Raw genomic sequence first — 22,304 nt, forward strand, 5'->3', positions numbered from 1 at the left:
TATTTACTAGATTGCTAGCAAGACAAATTCCCATTGCAAGACCTGTCTTGACTGTAGTATTGGTTAACATCTTCGACGGCCGGCCGGTGTGGCCGTGCGATTCTAGGCGCTTCAGTCTGGAACCCCGTGACCGCTACGGTCGCAGGTTCGAATCCTGCCTCGGGCATGGATGTGTGTGATGTCCTTAGGTTAGTTAGGTTTAAGTAGTTCTAAGTTCTACGGGACTGATGACCACAGATGTTAAGTCCCATAGTCCTCAGAGCCATTTGAACCATTTTTGACATCTTTGACAACAACATAATATGTCATATACATTATAAACCCCGATTAATCTCATTTATGTTAATTTGAGGGAGTCTTAGAAACCATACAAAATTAACAGAACATCACCAAAAACTTCTGTGAAGGCCTCGACGTAAAACGCGATTGCATACTGAAAGTAATATCTCCGATTTTTTTAAAGAAAACAAACATTATTAGTATTATACATCCATTCTTCATATCTACATATTTGTAGCGTCCTACCGCTAGAGAACTCCGAATTATAGCATGTAACATGGCGGTGTCTAACGTAACAACGTCGGTGAATGAGGAACAGCGTGCTGTAATCGAGTTTCGAATTGAAGATTTCGCCCACATACAAGTACTGATTGTACAAAAGCGAGAAGAAAGAATAATATGTGATGCCCGCCCACAGACGTCATATAGGTATCTCTAGAAGAAGCTAGGCATTTTAAATGCGCGTCCACAGTGCACTATTCGCTAACGAGATTCCATCAGAGTTTGGGGAGAACAGTGATGTCCATACCTATAACACTAGAAGGAAAAATTATTAATCATTGTTAAAGCTTTCAGTGGCTCAGAAAGCAGTTCAGTACGCAGGAACAAAAAATTTTTGACCATTGGCCCAATAATAAGAGTCTGACAGGTGGCAAGATTTAAATCTAACTACACGCATCAAAAAAAGTTTTCCATCACTCCGGTTCCCAGAACTCCTGAAGATAGACGTTGACTGTGGATATTGTATCACAGACACAGCCCCTTTGACTGTTCAGAGAAGTCACTAAACCCACCCAAAGATGTAAACAACCATGCATGAGCAGTGCCTATTAGACGGACGGCGTCCAACGGCAGATCTGTTCGTCATTCCACCAGGAAGGAGGTACACGGCTCGTGTTGTCTGCAGTTCAACTATGCCTAGACAGTCAATGCCTCGGTTCGATCGCGTCCGCATTGTTACTTTGTGCCAGGAAGGGCTGTAAACAAGGGAAGTGTCTAGGTGTCGCGGAGTGAATCAAAGCGATGTTGTTCGGACATGGAGGAGATACAGAGAGACAGGAACTGTCGGTGACATAGCTCGCTCAGGCCGCCCAAGTGCTACTACTGCAGTGGATGACCGCTACCTACGGATTATGGCTCGGAGGAACCCTGACAGCGACGCCACCATGTAATAATACTTTTCGTGCAGTCACAGGACGTCGTTTCACGACTCAAACTGTTCGAAATAGGCTGCACGATGCGCAGCTTTACTCCAGACGCCCATGGCGAGATCCAACTTTGCAACCACGACACCATGCAGCACGGTACAGTCGGGCCCAACATGCCGAATGGATCTCTCAGGATTTGCATGATTTTCGCTTCACTGTCTTTGGTTTCAATCAAACAATCGTCGGGGATGTGGTTGAAGGCAACCCGGTCAGGCAGAACTCTAAGGTGCGTCCACAGTACTCGTGCTCGCCAGACTTGTGCTCATCATACTTGTCATACTTGTCATACTTGTCATACCTCTCTGACTTGCACTCGTGCTGCTTATATCTTCATCCACACTACTCCAGTTGCTTGCCAGGCTTTAGCTCGTGAGGATCCACACCGTACTATAGTTCAATTCTTTTATCTTGACGGCTCGCGCATGCCCGCCCAGACGCGGGAGATTGCTGCGTTGCCAGTTGCACACGACTCACGCGCCAATAGAAGCAGCGCCATAGTATAGCATATTTCGCAAGCTTACGTTTAGTCACGAAAGGCGGAATATTTCTCAATATTACATACGACACCTATGTGGTACTTAAATTAAATGAGATATTGTTATACAGTAAATTTTATATGAAATATAAGTATCTTGTCCACATTTCATTCTCAACATTGTGGCAACTAAAATCGACCATACGGAAAGTATACGCTATGGACTTCTACCTCTGCAAACTCTTCAAAATTTCGTGCAATGGTTTACTACATTTAATGCTGCATAATAACTGCGTTGAACATCGAAACAAAATTAAGTCATTTATGGGGGGAAGGTATCAGTCAAAAAGACGTGTAAAAATCAAATTTTTGGGCCAAATAGTTTTTGTGAAATCGAATGATAAGCGTGTCAAAGCAGTGGAAACACCATGCGTCTGCACAGACGAGCAGTGCAATGATGACAAAATCGCCCACAGCGCGGAATGCGGGGAGCACGTGTCTGCAGCAGCAAAAGGGTTAGTGAAGAGACAAAGCACTAGAAATTTCAAAAAATTGCATTCAAACGAATATAATTCGTGAAGTAAGGCACTTCGACATTGTTTTTAAATAATGAAAATATTAAGCACCACACAAGGTTTGAACTCATAACCTTCTACATAGAAGCCAAACACCTTAACCGATACACTATTGCAGCTCGTCCACCCAGAGGATGCCATGAGGACTCTAACACGTCACACAAAATACTGACAAACACTGTTGGTATAACTATGAATTACTCATGCTTCGTCGAAGTACAATAGGAAATAAACAATTACCGCTGTTGTTTATTGCGAAAAAGCAGTATAAAAGAAAGTCTGCTATCAAGACATTGCTTTTGTTCTATTACTTTATTTATGACTGAACGTTTCTAAAACTGAAGACACTCGTCCATGCTCTGCACTGCAGTCGAGATCTGGCAACGTCGTTCTCTGTTCATTGGCTGACTGTGTTTTGTGACGTCAGATGCGCAGAACGAACCTAAACTCGGCCGCCAACATAAATGACGCGCACTTTAGCAGGCGTGACAAGTGCCAGTTTCCTAATTTAAAAATGGACGAAGTGGTTATAGCAAGTGCCAGCTTCCTTGCGATGCGCCTTTTAGCTGAGGAAGAGGATAGAAGAAAACGCTACGAAGTCCCAAGAAAACGCAGGTGGTGGATGACCACAGTTTTCAGAAGCAGAAGAAGATATAGTGGGAGTGATTTGATGGATGACTTGGATGTTGAAAACATACATTTCAAGACGTTTTGTCGTATGTCCGCATCACATTTTGAATATCTGATAAAGTTGGTAGGACCGAAAATATCAAAGGCTGACAGCAAATTTCGGAAAGCTATACCAGTTGCTGAGCGGTTGGCACTTACGCTCAAATACCTAGCAACTGGCGATTCCTACACCAGCCTCAGTTTTTTATTTAAAGTCTCCAAGCAAGTGATATCAAACATTGTTCCTGAAGTATGTGCAGCTCTTACTGGCAGCTTGAAGGAGTTTGTAAAGGTAAGTTAATAAATTATACAAATTTTGTTATTAATGCAGCCGCGCGGGATTAGCCGAGAGGTCTAAGGCGCTGCAGTCATGGACTATGTGGCTGATCCCGGCGGAGGTTCGAGTCCTCCCTCGGGCATGGGTGTGTGTGTCCTTAGGATAATTTAGGTTAAGTAGTGTGTAAGCTTAGGGACCTTAGCGGTTAAGTCCCATAAGCTTTCACACACATCTGAACATCTGTTATTAATGCACTTTTATTCACCAGGTAATAAGCAAAAGAAATAAAAACATTTAGATTTAAAGAATGAGAAACAGTTAAACGCAAATATTATTATTTTTAATTATAAATCAAGCAGATCCAGAAAATGTGGAGAGCCTTGTTCGGTGTTGTCAGAAGTAGAAGTAGATCCCTGTTGGAAGTTGCTTTGCATCTGCTCATGGGCATGAACTTGTTGAGTTGAAGGAACCGGTAAATGCGACGAGCAACTGTAGTCGCTGTTGGTTGAACTCGGTCCTGAATGTTCGAAACAGCCGCTTTCTGCTCTGAAAATTATGTCGGAAAATTCTTTTTTAACATAAGCACGTGCTCTGTTGTCCATGGACCGTAGAACGTTCGCTATGTACTCTCCATAGACGTCAAACTCGTCTCTAGTTTTAGACAAATCAGTGGAGACAGAACTAAAAAGGGACTGAACCCCATTAAGTTTGTTAATAGTTTGTTTATACATTTCCAAAAATAAATACATTTTACTTCCATCTGTATTGATTGTCTTCTGCGGCTGATATTTGCAGTGCAGAAATTCAAATGCTTTGAAAGTGAACCAGTTTGGAGCGTTCACTTCCTCAAACCCAGCGCCAGACTTCCCGAGCTCAGTCTTCTTCTGGCGGACTTTCCTGTAAGTGGCTAATAAGCTGGTCTTTTTTTTTTTTTTTAATTAGGCCACATCCACGCCGAGGTCTGTCGCGATGGAATCCCACGCTTCACTTTTATTTTATTTTATATTGGGAGTTTGTTGCATCCCACAGCACAGGGTATTGTTCATAAGTAATTATGAATTTAATGACAAAGTCGTCGGTCCACTCAAAGAGAAACCGATGTCCACAACACCGAAAAAGAATAATACCAAGACCAAAGTGTACGAGTGCAGCGAGCCAACTGGTAAGTGCTTCGTTGCCGTCCACACCACTCGCGCAGCTCGCCGCGCATCTCTTTGATGTACCGACAACATCCGGAGCCAGACAAGCCGTAAGCTCGGGCGGCTCGCAAGCCTGTTCCGCGGCGAGCCCTCGAAGCCTACCTCCGTCCACATTACTCGTAAGGCTCGCAAGTCTCACAAGTGCACGAGCCACACTAGCAGTGTGGACGCACCTTTAGACACACTGTCCAGCGAGTGCAGCAAGGTGGAGGTCCGCTGCTGTTTTGGGGTGCCATTACGTGGGGCCGACGTACGCCGCTGGTGGTCATGGAAGGCGCCGTAACAGGAGTACTATACGTGAATGCCATCCTCCGAGCGATAGTGCAACCATATCGGCAGCATATTGCCGAGGCATTCGTCTTTAATGGACGACAGTTCGCGCCCCCTTTGTGCACATCCTGTGAATGAGTTCCTTCAGGATAACGACATCTCTCGACTAGAGTGGCTAGCATGTTCTCAAGTGTGCATGTCAGGATGTGGCTGAGGTGGAAGTGGGGTCTATAAAAGAACAAGTGTTAATTTTTCAACTCCGGTCGGCAAACTGCCTCCCGTTTATTGAGAAAACATTTGCTGACTGACCTAGCCAGGGTACATTATGTGAGTTTAGTGGCCCTAAGGCGCAAACAGATTGAGCCGGGGCTCAAAAAGTGCACGGAGGCAACCGGCCAACGCGTCTGATCTCGTCGAGGGCCTGTCAGTAAATAGGGCGATCCACACGCCTCGTCCGCGCAGCTCGGCGCGGTGGGCGCTCACACTTGATCTCCTGGACCTTTCTGATTGGCTGCTGTAGGAGCTCTGCCTAGGCAAGCGACGCTTCCCTAAGCGTCACCCCGTCGGCAGAAAGGTTGTTTGTTCGTCGTGCACGTCAACAAACCGTGGGATAGCGGCACATACTGGAAAAATCTGATGTGTCGCCAACCCAGGGCCGTGCACGGTTTTGTGAAGATCCATTGCCATCCATAGCTCACGCATTTTAAAAAAATTCCCTTTTCATTTATTGAAAATAAAGGACTCCCGTACTCAATCTGCTAGCACCTGTACACCAGACATTAACCTTATCGAACATGCCTGGGATAGATGGTTGTTTATGGACGACGTGACCCACCAACCACTCAGGGATCTACGGCGAATCGCCGTTGAGGGGTGGGACAATCTAGACCCACAGTGCCTTGATGAACTTGTGGATAGTATGCCACGACAAATACAGGCATCTATCAATGCAAGAGGACGTGCTACTGGGTATCAGAGGTACCGGTGTGTACAGCACCGCTCTGAAAATTTCGCTGTATGGAATGATGTTTATGTTGATCTCTGTTCCAATTTTCGGTACAGGCTCCGGAACTCTCGGTACCGAAATGATGCAAAACTTTTTTTGATGTGTGTAAAAACCATTTCGCATGCATAATTCCTTCTGCTCTGTTCACAAATTTGCACTTAAAAACTGGTAGCCAGAAAACAAACCCTTGTTTTTCAATGTAGTTGCGTGAGTAGGACAGAAATAATGATGCGTTTATTAATGTAAACACTAATCACATATACATACCCAGTGAGTTTTAAGTCTAATTTAAAATCATATCGCTGGACTCCATTGACGAATTTCTACTCTTAACAAAACGAAAGAAAACAAAGTAAGTGTAGTTGTGTGTGTTGGACTAAAACTAATGATTAATGTTAACACTGATCATGTACACATATCCTGTAAAGTGACTAATTTCGCATCATTTAGGTAAAAGAATAGTTCAAATTATGTATGGAACAGGTAACTAACTAACTAACTACTTTCTCCTTCAGAATGACAATGCCAGACCATACAGCGGCGCTGCGACATCTAAAACACTTTGATGCCTTCAGAGGACTTCACTTTGCTAGTGATGAAGCGATACAAGCAGAGGTGAAGTTGTGGCTTCGTCAATAAAGCCAAGCATTCTGCAGCAACGGTGTCAACAAACTGATCTCTCATGGGAAGAAATGTGTTCGTCGCCCAGGTGGCTTTGTTGAGAAATAAATATGTAGACACGAAGAATCAAGGTGTATTGATAACGTTTGTTTTATTTAAAAGGCTATAAGAGTTATCGCATAAAAAATCAGGAGACATTACTTTTCAGCACACCCTCTTATAAGTACGTAATAAACAGGTTAACACAAAATTATAAATTTCAACGCCCATAGCATACAGTTTGTAGCATATACTAAGTATTATTTTTATATATATTATGCATCACCAGGCGAAATTCCCTCTCACTTCAAGAAGAATATAATAATTCCAATCCCAAAGAAAGCAGGTGTTGACAGATGTGAAAATTACCGAACTGTCAGTTTAATAAGTCACAGTTGCAAAATACTAACACGAATTCTTTACAGATGAATGGAAAAACTGGTAGAAGCCGACCTCGGGGAAGATCAGTTTGGATTCCGTGGAAATGTTGGAACACGTGAGCCAATACTGACCCTACGACTTATCTTAGAAGAAAGATTAAGGAGAGGCAAACCTCCGTTTCTAGCATTTGTACACTTAGAGAAAGTTTTGGACAATGTTGACTGAAATACTCTCTTTCAAATTCTGAAGATGGTAGGGGTAAAATACAGGGAGCGAAAGGCTATTTACAATTTTTACAGAAAGCAGATGGCAGTTATAAGAGTTGAGGGGCATGAAAGGGAAGCAGTGGTTGGGAAGGGAGTGAGACAGGGCTGTAGCCTCTCCCTGATGTTATTCAATCTGTATATTGAGCAAGCTGTAAAGGAAACAAAAGAAAAATTCGGAGTAGGTATTAAAATGCATGGAGAAGAAATAAAAACTTTGAGGTTCGCCAATGACATTGTAATTCTGTCAGAGACAGCAAAGGACTTGGAAGAGCAATTGAACGGAATGGACAGCGTCTTGAAAGGAGGGTATAAGATGAACATCAACAAAAGCAAAACGAGGATAATGGAATGTAGTCTAATTAAGTCGGGTGATGCTGAGGGAATTAGATTAGGAAATGAGACACAAAGTAGTAAAGGAGTTTTGCTATTTGGGGAGCAAAATAACTGATGGTCGAAGTAGAGAGGATATAAAATGTAGACTGGCAATAGCAAGGAAAGCGTTTCTGAAGAAGAGAAATTTATTAACATCGAGTATAGATTTAAGTGTCAGGAAGTCGTTTCTGAAAGTATTTCTATGGAGTGTAGCCATGTATGGAAGTGAAACATGGACGATAACTAGTTTAGACAAGAAGAGAATAGAAGCTTTCGAAATGTGGTGCTACAGAAGAATGCTGAAGATTAGATGGGTAGATCACATAACTAATGAGGAGGTACTGAATAGAATTGGGGAGAAGAGGAGTTTGTGGCACAACTTGACTAGAAGGAGGGACCGGTTTGTAGGACATGTTCTGAGGCATCAAGGGATCACAAATTTAGTATTGGAGGGCAGCGTGGAGGGTAAAAATCGTAGAGGGAGACCAAGAGACGAATACACTAAGCAGATTCAGAAGGTTGTAGGTTGCAGTAGGTACTGGAAGATGAAGAAGCTTGCACAGGATAGAGTAGCATGGAGAGCTGCATCAAACCAGTCTCAGAACTGAACAACATCATCACTGATGATATATGAATGTGGTTGATATCGCTCCGATAAATTTTAAACACAAAATAAAAATCAAGCAGCATTGTCTTTATACATAAATAAAAAACGTCGTTTATCAACTGTATGGAGGGTGCAAGGTGGCCGGAATAAAAAACAGTTATAAGTCTTTGACCATTTCTCTAGTGCTGTAGCCTACCAGGGTACCACAGTGGTGTGGCAGTGTACCCGTTTCGGCAGGATGGCGATTCTGACACACAGACCAGTTAAAGTTAGATTTTCTGTCGTTTTCTTAAATCTCTGGAAGAAAATGCCAGGATGGTTCCCTGGAAAAAGAATACAGCAGTTACTACGTCTACATCTTCATACGTACAGTACGTGGCGGAGAATACCCTGTACCATACTAGTCGTTTTCTTTCCTGTTCCACTCGCAGATAAATCGAGGGAAAATCGACTATCTATATGCCTCCGCAAGAACCCTAACTTCTCGTATCTTATCTACGTGGTCCTTCCGCGAAATGTTGAAGCCAGTAAAATTATTCTGCTGTCAGTTTCAAATGCCGAATCTCTAAATTTTCTCAAAAAGAACATCGCTTTCCCTCCAGGGACTCCCATTTCAGTTCCCGGAGCATCTCTGTAACACTTGTGTGCTGTAAACTACCGGTAATAAATCTAGCTTCGATGTCTTCCGTTAATCCGTCCTGGTGCGGATCCCAAACACTCGAATAGTATTCCAGAATGGATCACAGGAGCGTCCTTTATGCTAGTCCTCACATGTTCATTCTATTTCGTATTGCTTTGCAATGTTACACCCAGATGTTTAAACCACTCAGCTACGTCAAGCAGATCACTACTAATGCTGTATCCAAACATTACAGGTTTGTTTTTGCTACTCATCCACATAAACTTACATTTTTCTACGTTTAGATCAGCTGTCATTCATCAGACCAACTATAAATTTTGTCTAGATGATCTTGTATCATCCTACAGTCACCCATCTTCGACAACTTCTTGTACACCACAGCATCATTAGGTAACGGCCGCAGACTGCTGCTCACCCTGCCCGACAGTTCATATGTGGATGCAGAAACTACAGGAGCCCTATCATTCCCTGTAGCACTCTTGATGATGTCTGTGGTGTCACCGCCAGACACCACACTTGCTAGGTGGTAGCCTTTAAATCGGCCGCGGTCCGTTAGTATACGTCGGACCCGCGTGTCGCCACTGTCAGTGATTGCAGACCGAGCGCCGCCACACGGCAGGTCTAGAGAGACTTCCTAACACTCGCCCCAGTTGTACAGACGACTTTGCTAGCGATGCTATACTGACAAACTACGCTCTCATTTGCCGAGACGATAGTTAGCATAGCCTTCAGCTACGTCATTTGCTACGACCTACCAAGGCGCCATTACCAGTTTATATTGAGATTGTTATTAATGTATCATCAAGAGCGATGTACACCAATTATGGATTAAAGTTAAGTATTCCAGCAGCAACGTACCTTATTGGCTATATTAATTACATTGTCCTGTTCCAGACCTCACGCCAGTTTGCGTGAGCTTAAACGCGTGCATTTCGGCCTCCTCTAGCAACACGGTGTTGGCTCTTCTGCCAACACATCACAATATCCTTGTCTCTGATGAACACACACCGTCGAGGACAACGTACTGGCTTCTATTACACAAGAAGCCTTCGAGCAACTCACATATTTTGGAATCTATTTCACATGCTCGTACCTTCGTTAACAGTCTCCAGTGGCCTACTGTTTCAAATGCTTTTCTGAAGTCTATAAATATGGACACCTGCCTGTTGCCCTTCATCCGTAGTTTGCAGTATATCATGTGAGAAAAGGACAAGCTGGGTTTCGCACGAGCGATGCTTTCTAGAACTCGGCTTATTCGTGGACATAAACTTTACGGTCTTCAGGAAATTTATTACATTCGAAACCAGAATACTTTCTAGAATTCTGCAGTAAACCTATGTTAGGGAGACTGAACTGTAATTTTGCGGTCCGTTCTTTAACACTTTTTTTGATACAGGAGTCTCCCGCGCTTTTACACTTTTTTTGATACACGAGTCACCTGCGCTTTTTTCAGTCGCTTGGGACTTTTCATTCGCCATCCTTCCCCAACCCGAATTCGTGCTCCGTGTCTAAGGGAAAAACATTTCTTCTTCAGTGCTTGTCCCTGAAAAGAGAAATCTACCAACTTGACCTCAGATTTCAAAGAGGAAAAGGGACTCTAGCAAGATATCAGCCCCAGCTATCGATGCCGTGTGAAAAGTCCGCAGCTTGTGGTCTACTGGCTAGCGTTGCTGCCTCTGTATCACGGAGTCCCAGGTTCGATTCCCGGCCGTGTCAGGGATTTTCTCCGCCCAGGGACTGATTGTTTGTGATGTACGCATCATCATTCGAGAAGTGCCAGACTGGAAATGGAAAGATTTGGAACTTGTACGGCCGCTGATAACCATGATGTTGAGCGCCCCATAAACCACCATCATCATCCGAGCGAAAATTTGGGCCATAAATTTGATTGTAAGCAGTTATGACCTTCTGAATGTGCAGCTTTTAAACACTGGCGTACACCGATTCTTTGTCTATTCGCGGTACACTGAAGGCCAGGGAAGAGGAGGGGGAAGCGTCATATTTGACCAGCGTGTTTTGAAAGAGAACTCCTCGCAGAGAAAGCAAATGTAAAATTGACATGCAATGTGATATGAATATCGTTTTGTCATTTTATTGTCTCAAATATGTACTGAATACTGATGGACTGTCTTCACAGCTGTTCATGTGTTCTCGGAACCTTGTTTTAAAACTCCTTGCCGAGAAACCAAATGAACCTCTCAAGGAAGTACACGATTGGTCAATAAGCAATAAAGCGACATTGAACATAAAGAAAACTAATGACATGAATTTCAGTTTGAGGGAAAACGACAATGTGAAATTAAATGTAGATGGCACCTCTGTGTGACAAATGCAAAATTTCTAGGAATGAATATTGATTCTCAGTTGCAGTGGTGTGAACACACAAAGGTACTTGCAAACAGAATATCATCAGCATGTTATGCCCTTAGAGTCCTATCATCAGTGTGTAACATGCAGTGTCTTTTAGTTACATACTATTCATATGTACACTCAATTCTTAGCTATGGCATTCTGTTTTGTAGAACAAATGCACAAAATATGAACACAATTGTCAAATTCCAGAAAAGAGTCATAAGAATAATAACCAAAAATAGTAATTAAGCTCATAGTAAAGATCTGTTCAAAACACTTGGGATTTTAACTGCACCATGTGAATATATTCACCAGTCAGTTGTATACATCAAAAATAACATTGGTAATTACTGCACAAACAGCTCTGTCCATGACCATGGAACAAGAGCTAGATTCAACTTACATTTACCAAGAAAAAATAAACATAAAACTCAAAACAGCATTTCCTAGCAAGGATTAAAACTGTACAATAAATAACCAAACAAGATTAAAGAAATTGAAAAAATACACTTATTTAAAAAGGAAGCTAAAATGTACCTGCTATGTAATACATTTTGTACTTTGAAGGATTACTCAGATAAAAAAGAGTATGGGTTTGATAAAAAATAGTAATAATGATGATTATAAAACATCCAGCATTCCACATAACACCTTCACATTATTTTTTTCTTCCTTGTTTTTTTCTTTGTAAGGTGGCAATGGCCTTGCACCTTACATGAGTCCATTTAACGTGGCATTTTAGGTTTTGTTGGAGTCTTACTCTAAATTACGGTGTAGGAAATCTATGTGGAAACGCATCGGCACGCGAGAACTCCGCGATTTTGTAATTACAAGATTTTGCGGAAAGGCAGTGCGCGAGACAGAGCTCGGCTACGTCCCTGCCTAGTTGCCGAAGACCACAGCCTAACGATATGAATGGTGAACTGGGGGATTTTTGTAATCCGTTTAGAGAGGCCACAACGGTCGCCAACCTCTGAAGGACATGCGGCTGCAGGTGTTCAAGTGTTTACCAAAACAGAGCAGTGGATAGCTGGACGGGCTTTCCAGTGCGTGCTCTCGCCTATATCCCTCTAATTTTACGCCTTCGAGTAACTGAAGTGGGGCAGGCCAGGAGTTCCGATTAACAAACTTTCAATGCAAGAAGCTGTGTTCGCTACGACGGGAATACTGCCGGGAAAATCTCGAGTGGTCTCTTGGGAGAAAACTTACAGTAAACGTGTTATTGCCCACAGCTGTGGTGCTTCCCAGCCGGCGAGGGCGGAGTTTACTTGTGAAACTTTGTGGAAATAAAAGAATTGTGGAAAAGAGTTCTATTCCCAGGCCGTACACTGGTCGGCACTGGCAAACTGGGTATTTTGAGAGCTTCTACTGATGTGATTCGCTTGGTAAAGTTGAGGTGAGAAAAGAAAGGTGAAGAGCGATCTTGCTGGACTCTCGGTAGAGGTCTTCTGTTCTGGGCTCTCGTACTGAGAGGACGTTAGCCAAGTCGTCTCCCCTCTTGGTCTTTCGTTCTGAGGGGACAATAGCCGCGGCAGCTCATTGCTGACGGAAACATTGTCGCAATTAGAGAAGTTTACGGACAGCAGTTTGGTGTTCGAATACTGTAAGATTGTACTTTCCGAGACGCCACACGCCGATCGCACGGCCGCGCCGGCGCCGTCGGAGACCGCCGCTACAACAGGAATATTACGGTGAGGTCGCTCCAGCTTCGGCCTGTGTTAGGACTAACGTTAAATAGTTGGACCAATTGCAACTGCTTTTTCCACAGAGGTTTCACAGTACTTTGGAGTGTAGTGGTTCTTCGCCGGTCGGAGTGGCCGTGAGGTTCTAGGCGCGCCTGCACGGTAGCTCAGCGAGTTAATACAGGGTGATTCAAAAAGAATACCACAACTTTAGGAATTTAAAACTCTGCAACGACAAAAGGCAGAGCTACGCACTATCTGTCGGCGAATTAAGGGAGCTATAAAGTTTCATTTAGTTGTACATTTGTTCGCTTGAGGCGCTGTTGACTAGGCGTCAGCGTCAGTTGATGCTAAGATGGCGACCGCTCAACACAAAGCTTTTTGTGTTATTGAGTACGGCAGAAGTGAATCGACGACAGTTGTTCAGCGTGCATTTCGAACGAAGTATGGTGTTAAACCTCCTGATAGGTGGCACTTATCTGTCCGTAACTACCTGAACGTCAACTACCCGAGGCGATGGATTGGCCGCCAGGCAGCCCGTGACAGAGCACTTCATCACTGGCCTCCAAGAAGCCCTGATCTTACCCCCTGCGATGTTTTCTTATGGGGGTATGTTAAGGATATGGTGTTTCGGCCACCTCTCCGAGCCACCATTGATGATTTGAAACGAGAAATAACAGCAGCTATCCAAACTGTTACGCCTGATATGCTACAGAGAGTGTGGAACGAGTTGGAGTATCGGGTTGATATTGCTCGTGTGTCTGGAGGGGGCCATATTGAACATCTCTGAACTTGTTTTTGAGTGAAAAAAACCTTTTTAAATACTCTTTGTAATGATGTATAACAGAAGGTTATATTATGTTTCTTTCATTAAATACACATTTTTAAAGTTGTGGTATTCTTTTTGAATCAACCTGTAGATCAACAACGAACTTAAAAGGGTGTCTTACGACGTCCCCCCGATCAAATTCGACGAACAAAAGCGAACAAAATTAGATTTTAAAAAAAAGAAAAGAAAATAAAGGCGCTACAGTCTGGAGCCGAGCGACCGCTACGGTCGCAGGTTCGAATCCTGCCTCGGGCATGGATGTGTGTGATGTCCTTAGGTTAGTTACGTTTAATTAGTTCTAAGTTCTAGGCGACTGATGACCTCCGAAGTTAAGTCGCATAGTGCTCAGAACCATTTTTGTAGTGGTTCTTCGTATATATGTCATAAGAGATCGCGTTTTGGACCGATTTTAACACAGTTACTGCCAATGCCAGTTAGGAGGATAATTTGTAAATTGCGCATTGTGTTTTATTCAGCATTGATCTGAAGGTTACAATAAAATTATTGTAATTCAGTAGAGCCTTTATTTTCAGTAGTTGATCCTGAATTCACCCTTTTGCGTTATATTATTTTTGTGTATGTGTTTGATGTCATTGAACACTCCAACTGTTCATGATCGTTCATGTTTGGAAGTAAAAACAGGTGTGATTTATCGTCAACATTACCACTGCAGATTAATTAGGGGTGACAGGGCCACATTTAAATCTAGCGTTATACATTTTTGCGTACAGTTCCACTCCCAATTTCTCTGTAAGTTGTTTGTCAGGGGCGAACACACGCAAAAATCGGACAAGCAACGGGTGGGGTGTTTACCTTTCTAGAAATACTTACCCCCAAGCTATGCATAGCACAACACTAACACCTCTTCCTCTTTCTGAGCTCAACATCTCACTCATTATAGAGGGATGCTGACTCAGTTTTTTAGGATAGAAAATGGGAAGTTGCAGTACAGAAAATGGCCCAGAGATCACCAGTGTGTGTGTGTGTGTGTGTGTGTGTGTGTGTGTGTGTGTGTGCGTGTGTGTTACGAAACAATGTGTGCCTAGTGTGGGCAGTGACTGATAGTGAGATATGAGTGATCAGTGTGGCATTACATTATTTAATAAGTTATTTGTAAAATAATGTATTGTATACCAGGATTAAATCTAATGATTGTCTCTAACTAGAAGTCTGTAAATGTATGTGTATACAAATTAGCTTATATTAAAGTGGTCTAAAGTTGTAAATACTTCGGCATGTCCTATATCCTTGTAAAAAAGAGATCTACGGATGAATAAAGCTACTACTACCACTACTACATTCGAGAACACGTGTTATTTTAGTCGAAAAACAGGTAATTAATATGAGTACATAATACGGTATGTCAACCTCATGCTCATATAGACTCAATATTGACTATAACCGACATTATTGTCTTGAGCAGTTCAGCAACTGTATTCATATTTAAGATAACTCTTTTTTATTATTCCATCTCAGTTGCACGTTTTTAATGAAATTACATGTTTCCATCACTCTGGATAACCTTTAAAGATAAACTTTAAAACAAGTTACATTAAATATGTACTATATAATACGAGACACGTTCAAATAGTAGTGAAACACATTTTTTTGTCGGCCAATTTCGGTTGAAAATATGCGGAACTTGTTGTGGGATATCATGGATTATTCCCGTTTGACCCTCTATAGTTTAATGACGTTCTGACAGATGGTGACACTGTACGTAAGCTTCAAAATGTCGTCTGTAACGGAGGTGCGTACCGAGTACAGACCTGTCACTGAATTTCTTTTGGAGGAAAACCAGCGCTTTGCAGAATGTCTACGGAGACCTGGCAGTGAAAAAAGCACGCTGAGTTTGTAGGGGGAAGCGTCTGTTATCATCGCAGCAAGGTGGCTCGAATTTGTCCAACCTCCCGCGCGCCCACAGTCCGCACACGTCTGCGCTACACTCAGTAAACTGAAGAAACGACTTCAGCGTGTTCGTCGCCACAAAAATGCAAACCTCCTTCTCCATGACAATGCAAGGCCTCATACAAGTTGCACACACGAGAGGAGCTCACAAAACTTCATTGAACTGTTCTTCCTCATCCATTCGGACCTCGCACCTTCCGGCTTCAGTCTGTCTGGCCCAATGAAGGATGCACTCCGCGGGAAACAGTACATGGATGATGGGGAGGCTATTGATGCAGCAAGACGTTGGATCCGACGTCGACCATAAGAGTGGAACCATCTACATCTACATCCATACTCCGCAAGCCACCTGACGGTGTGTGGTGGAGGGTACTTTGAGTAACTCTATCGGTTCTCCTTTCTATCCCAGTCTCGTATTGTTCGTGGAAAGAAAGATTGTCGGTATGCCTCTGTGTGGGCTCTAATCTCTCTGATTTTATCCTCATGGTCTCTTCGCGAGATATACCTAGTAGGAAGCAATATACTGCTTGACTCCTCGGTGAAGGTATGTTCTCGAAACTTCAACAAAAGCCCGTACCGAGTTACTGAGCGTCTCTCCTGCAGAGTCTTCCACTGGAGTTTATCATCTCCGTAACGCTTTCGCGATTACTAAATGATCCTGTAACGTAGCGCGCTGCTCTCCGTTGGATCTTCTCTACCTCCTCTATCAACCCTATCTGGTACGTATCCCACACTAGTGAGCAATATTCAAGCAGTGGGCGAACAAGTGTACTGTAACCTACTTTCTTTGTTTTCGGATTGCATTTCCTTAGGATTCTTCCAATGAATCTCAGTCTGGCATCTGCTTTACCGACGATCAACTTTATACGCTCATTCCATTTTAAATCACTCCTAATGCCTACTCCCAGATAATTTATGGAATTAACTGCTGCCAGTTGCTGACCTGCTATGTTGTAGCTAAATGATAAAGGATCTTTCTTTCTATGTATTCGCAGCACATTACACTTGTCTACATTGAGATTCAATTGCCATTCTCTGCACCATGCGTCAATTCGTTGCAGATCCTCCTGCATTTCAGTACAATTTTCCATCGTTACAACCTCTCGATATACCTCAGCATAATCCGTAAAAAGCCTCAGTGAACTTCCAATGTTATCCACAATGTCATTTCTGTATATTGTGAACAGCAACGATCCCACGACACTCCCCTGGAGCACACCTGAAATGACTCTTACTTTGGAAGACTTCTCTCCATTGAGAATGACATGCTGCGTTCTGTTACCTAGGAAATCCTCAATCCAATCAGACAATTGGTCTGATTGTCCATATACTCTTACTTTGTTCATTAAACGAGTGTGGGGAACTGTATCGAACGTCTTGCGGAAGTCAAGAAACACGGCATCTACCAGGCAACCCGTGTCTATGGCCCTCTGAGTCTCGTGGACGAATAGTGCGAGCTGGGTTTCACACGATCGTCTTTTTCGAAACCCATGCTGATTTCTAAAGAGTAGATTTCTAATCTCCAGAAAAGACATTATATTCGAACATAATACGTGTTCCAAAATTGTACAACTGATCGACGTTAGAAATATAGGTCTATAGTGCTGCACATCTGTTCGACGTCCCATCTTGAAAACGGGGATGACCTGTGCCCTTTTCCAATCCTTTGGAATGCTACGCTCTTCTAGATACCTACGGTACAACGCTGCAAGAAGAGGGGCAAGTTCCTTCACGTACTCTGTGTAAAATCGAACTGGTATCCCATCAGGTCCAGCGACTTTTCCTCTATTGAGCAATTTTAATTGCTTCTCTATCCCTCTGTCATCTATTTCTATATATACCGTTTTGTCATGTGTGTGACAATTTAGAGAAGGAAGTACAGTGCAGTCTTCCTCTGTGAAACAGCTTTGGAAAAAGACATTTAGTATTTCGACATTTAGTCTGTCATCCTCTGTTTCAGTACCATGCGGGCATACAGGCCCTCCCAGTAAGGTGGTGTAAGGCCGTCACTTTGAACGGAGATTATGTGGAAAAGTAGGACCTTGTAGTCAAAAGAGTGGGGAATAATATGGTGCAAACAGGAAAGGAAATCAAAGAAAAATTTGGAATAGGAATTAAAGTTCAGAGAAACAAAAACTTTGATGTTTGCCAATGACATTATAATGCTCTCAGAAACAACAAAAGACTTGCAAGAGCGTTTAAATGGAATAGATAGTGTCTTGAAAGCAGGATATAAGAGGAACATCAACAAAAGAAATACATGGATAATGGAATGTAGTCGAATTAAATCAGGTGATGTTGAGGGAAGTAGATTAGGAAATTAGATATTAAAGTAGCAAATGAGTTTTGCTATTTAGGCAGCAAAATAACTGATGATGACCGAAGTAGAAAGAATATAAAATGTAGACGGGCAATGCCAATAAAAGCGTTTCTGAAGAAGAGAAATATGTTAAGGTCGAATACAGATTTAAGTATGAGGAAATCTTTTGTGAAGGTATTTGTCTGGAGTGTAGCCATGTATGGAAGTGGAACGTGGACGATAAACGGTTAAGACAAGAAGAGAATAGAAGCTTTTGAAATGTGAACATTAGGTGGTCAGGTCACGTAACTAATGAGGAGGTACTTAATAGAATTGATGAGAAAAGAAAGTTGTGGCACATCCTGACTAGAGGAAGGGATCGGTTGGTAGGACACGTTCTGAGAAATCAAGAGATCGCGGATTTAGTACTGGATGGAAGTGTGGTGGTAACAATCGTAGGGAGAGACCAGAGATGAATATAGTAAGCAGATTGAGAAGGATGTAGGTTGTAGTGGTTATTGGGAGATGAAGAGACTTGCACAGGACAGAGTAACATGCAGAGCTGCATGAAACCAATCTTCGGACTGAAGACCTCAATAACAACACTGAACATGTTTTGTAGGGCGGGCAACCACAGCCAAGCTTTCGACATTTTTTCCAAAGAAAATTCCGCACTGGCTGTATGAATGATTTTTGTTAAAGCTGCGACAGGTTTCGCACCACTTATCGGTGCATCCTTAGGCAATCTGTACAAAAAATAATATAATTAGAGCTCATGTAAACTATTCGATCCCCCAATTCTGAGGTGTAAATTAAACTTTTCAATAGCCAGTTTTTTTGAATGAAACAAGAAAGTGCTCACATACACGATTTATAACGTAGTATTGTTGAACATTGCCCTGTAGCCACTCCCCACCATTCACGTACAATATACTGTCATCTGGAGAAAACGGTGGTTAAAATTTAAAAATCTTTTTTACAAATTTTTTAAATGATGGGAGCGGCAATGACCTAGAAAATAGAAATAAAATACGATGCTGATAAGACTCCCCTAAACACGAACGAAGAAGAGCGGAACATTAGCATGAACAAACAGCGGAATTACGGCCATGTAAACATATCAGAACATACCGTGCAATTTGAAAGGAGCCGCGCGGCAACGGACACGGCCTGACTGACTGGCCGAAACCCGGAAAGCGCTCACGCAGTGGCGCGAGAATCGCCAGAGGCCGGATGACGTGAACAAGGGGTGAAGAGTGGGGGGTGCTGAACATTGATAAACAATTCCTTATGACTATTTTTTTTAAAGTTTAATACCATACTAGGTGGCCAATATTTTGTACAGATTGCCTGAAGATTCACCGATAAGTGGTACGAAATCGGTCGCAGATTTCATAAAAATCATTGATACAGCCAGTGCGAAATTTTCTTTGGAAAAAACGGCACTGAAGCCCTGAATAAAACCAATTTACTTTCAGAAAAAAGTGTTGCATTACTTTTTGAACGCTCCTACTATTTTGCAGTAAAGAGAAAAGAAAACAACTGTACAAAAATGAAGAATTTACCTAAATAGTTATCTTAGCAACCCGTCTTGTCCACTCAGAACCACAAATCAGGGTACTGCGTTTTGCAATTGCGGTCAATGTTTTAAACAGGGTCTATGTTGGAGGTAGGGGAGACGGAACAATAAATGAAAATTATCTTAAATATCTCTATCTGTCAAGACGATTATGTAGGCTGTAGCGAAAATGATGCCCGGTCAGGCTGAGAGAGACTTTTACTTTACTGAACATGAAACTAAAATTAATGAAAAACTGTTGTAAAATTAAAATTAGCAAGAAATGCTTATATCAAAATGTAATCCAAAGGCATGCAGAATCTAAAATCTATAATACAAAAGTAACAGCTTGCGCAAAAAAGAAGAAAAATAATATGTGGATAAAAGCAGCAACCAGGGAGGCCTACAAGAACAAGGACGCACTAAATGAAGAGTTACACTTATTGCACTTACAGATAGCCGCAACATTATCTCTTGTACAATTTGACGGCCTACGCGCACTTATTGACAATAGAGTCGACAATGAAACAACAAAAATAACTGCAAGGTATCATAAGAAAATACTATGTATGACAGGTGGAAGGAAACAATACTGCACCTAAAATATACGAGTTCTTCGACAAGCTTGTTAATCTTACGGATATTCCTCTTACAGCTGAAGAGATATCTCTTATATCAAAAGGTGCGAACCATAATCCCAAACCAACATTAGGACAGAAAGACATAAAGAAAATTACAGCAGAGATCAAAAGCGCTAGTAATGTAGCAAAGCTTCCCACTCATAAACAGAAAGGCCTTCCCGTCAAAATCACCAATGCGTTAAAAAACAGTTTCAGTTAAAAAGTAACCGTAATAATGAAAGCAGGTTTATAGATAAATTTGTCGCTAACAGCCCTGCAGTAGCCAGCCAAGTTCTTTACTATTAGTATTACTATGCTGATCATGCTAGTTTGTTAGTTAAAGAAGATCAAAACGATATTAATGACATAGCAGAGAGAATGAGTACTATTCACGCAAAAATTAGGTTTACAGTTGAACTCGACAATAAAGGAGCCCTCAACAATCTCAACATTACAGTTACAAGAGAGGCGTGTAAACACCGTTTTAGCATGTTCAGAAAATCGACCTGTGCAGACATTACTATTGAGTCTAAGTCCTGGCACCCTGAAAGAATCAAGATACGCGTAAAATCATTTTCGATCCGTGATTAATAGGTTATTAATAATTCCATTAAGCTGCAGTAAGCAACGGTTATTTAGTCTCAACAGTAACTAAAAGTTACTGCAGAAAATGAAAAGACAACAATAGCGTAAAATCAGTCAGCAGACTAACAGGCGAATAGGAAGACAGGAAAGTCGTGTACATGCCCTTAAGTTAAAAGTACGAGTTTCAGGAAGTATAGTTAGACAATTTCGCAACACCAATTTGCATGTAGGGTTTAAGACTAGTGACATTCACTTCAGACTGAGACGCCGCATGGAGAGGAAAGCCTCGAAATTCACTGCAGCAGGTGTATGTAAACTAAAGTGTGGAAACTGTCTAAGAGTTCACATACGTCAGATAGGCAGAACGTTTGAAACACACTTCAAAGGGTACACTTCAATCCACAGTAATAAAACAGCGTTTGGTGAGCAACTTCTAACATCGGAGCATGCTGTTGGAACTATTGATATGCATTTGGAAGGTCTGCACAGGGAACCTAAGGGACATCAGCGCGTCGTTCAACGTCATCAAGCAGAAGCAAATGCAATTAACCGTAACTGTCACATCCTATTATCTGCAACCTTAGTTACTGCACATAATTTCACTTTTATAATTTATTTTATATTTTTATGGTTTTATATTCTCAATGTTTTTTGTGGTGTCACCGCCAGACACCACACTTGCTAGGTGGTAGCTTTAAATCGGCCGCGGTCCATTAGTACATGTCGGACCCGCGTGTCGCCACTGTCAGGGATCGCAGACCGAGCGCCACCACAAGGCAGGTCTCGAGAGACTGACTAGCCCTCGCCCCAGTTGTACGGACGACGTAGCTAGCGACTGCACTGACGAAGCCTCGCTCCTTTGCCGAGCAGATAGAATAGCCTTCAGCTAAGTCCATGGCTACGGCCTAGCAAGGCGCCATTAGCCTTACATAGCTTGTATCTAAAGAGTCTCACTTGTATCGTCAAGAGCGATGTATACAACAAGGATGGATTAAAGTTAAGTATTCCAGAAGCTACGTACTTTTCTTTATAGCATTCATTACGTATCCTGTTACAGACCTATCTCTTGCCTGCGTGAACTAAACGCGTGCCTTTCGGCTACTTCCGTGGCGTGGCTGTCTTGCTACGCCACAACATTTTCTTTTTAAATCCATGGTACTTAATGATACTTCATAACTTCAGTTCGGCGATTTTTACGTCCGCAGCCCGTAGTCTAACGTTGCCGGCACGGTAGCTCGGCGTGTTCGGTCAGAGGGCTGCTCGTCCTCTGTAATACAAAACTGAGTAAAGGAATCAACGATCAACTTGAACGGATGTCTTGTGACGTCCGCCCAGACCAAACGCAACGAACAATTCCGAACAAAATACAAGAAAAAAAAAAAGGCTAGCATTGCTGCCTCTAGATCACGGGGTCCCGGTTTCGATTCCAGGGCCGGGTTGGGGATTTTCTCTGCGCGCGGACTCCGTGTTTGTGTTGTCATCATTTCCTCATCATTCTTGAGAGTGGTGAGACTAAACTGTGCAAATATTGGGAATTTGTACGGGCGCTGATAATCGCGCAGTTGACCGCCCCGCAAGATACTAATT

General features: G+C 42.4%; 1 pseudogene; it reads right to left on the reverse strand.

Moving 5' to 3' along the window:
* Positions 1 to 3,827: 3,827 nt before the first annotated feature.
* LOC126419553 (uncharacterized) lies at positions 3,828 to 5,633 on the reverse strand (annotated as a pseudogene).
* Between the last annotated feature and the right edge of the window lie 16,671 nt (positions 5,634 to 22,304).

This window comes from Schistocerca serialis, chromosome 9, assembly GCF_023864345.2.
Source record: "Schistocerca serialis cubense isolate TAMUIC-IGC-003099 chromosome 9, iqSchSeri2.2, whole genome shotgun sequence".
Lineage (NCBI taxonomy): Eukaryota > Metazoa > Arthropoda > Insecta > Orthoptera > Acrididae > Schistocerca > Schistocerca serialis.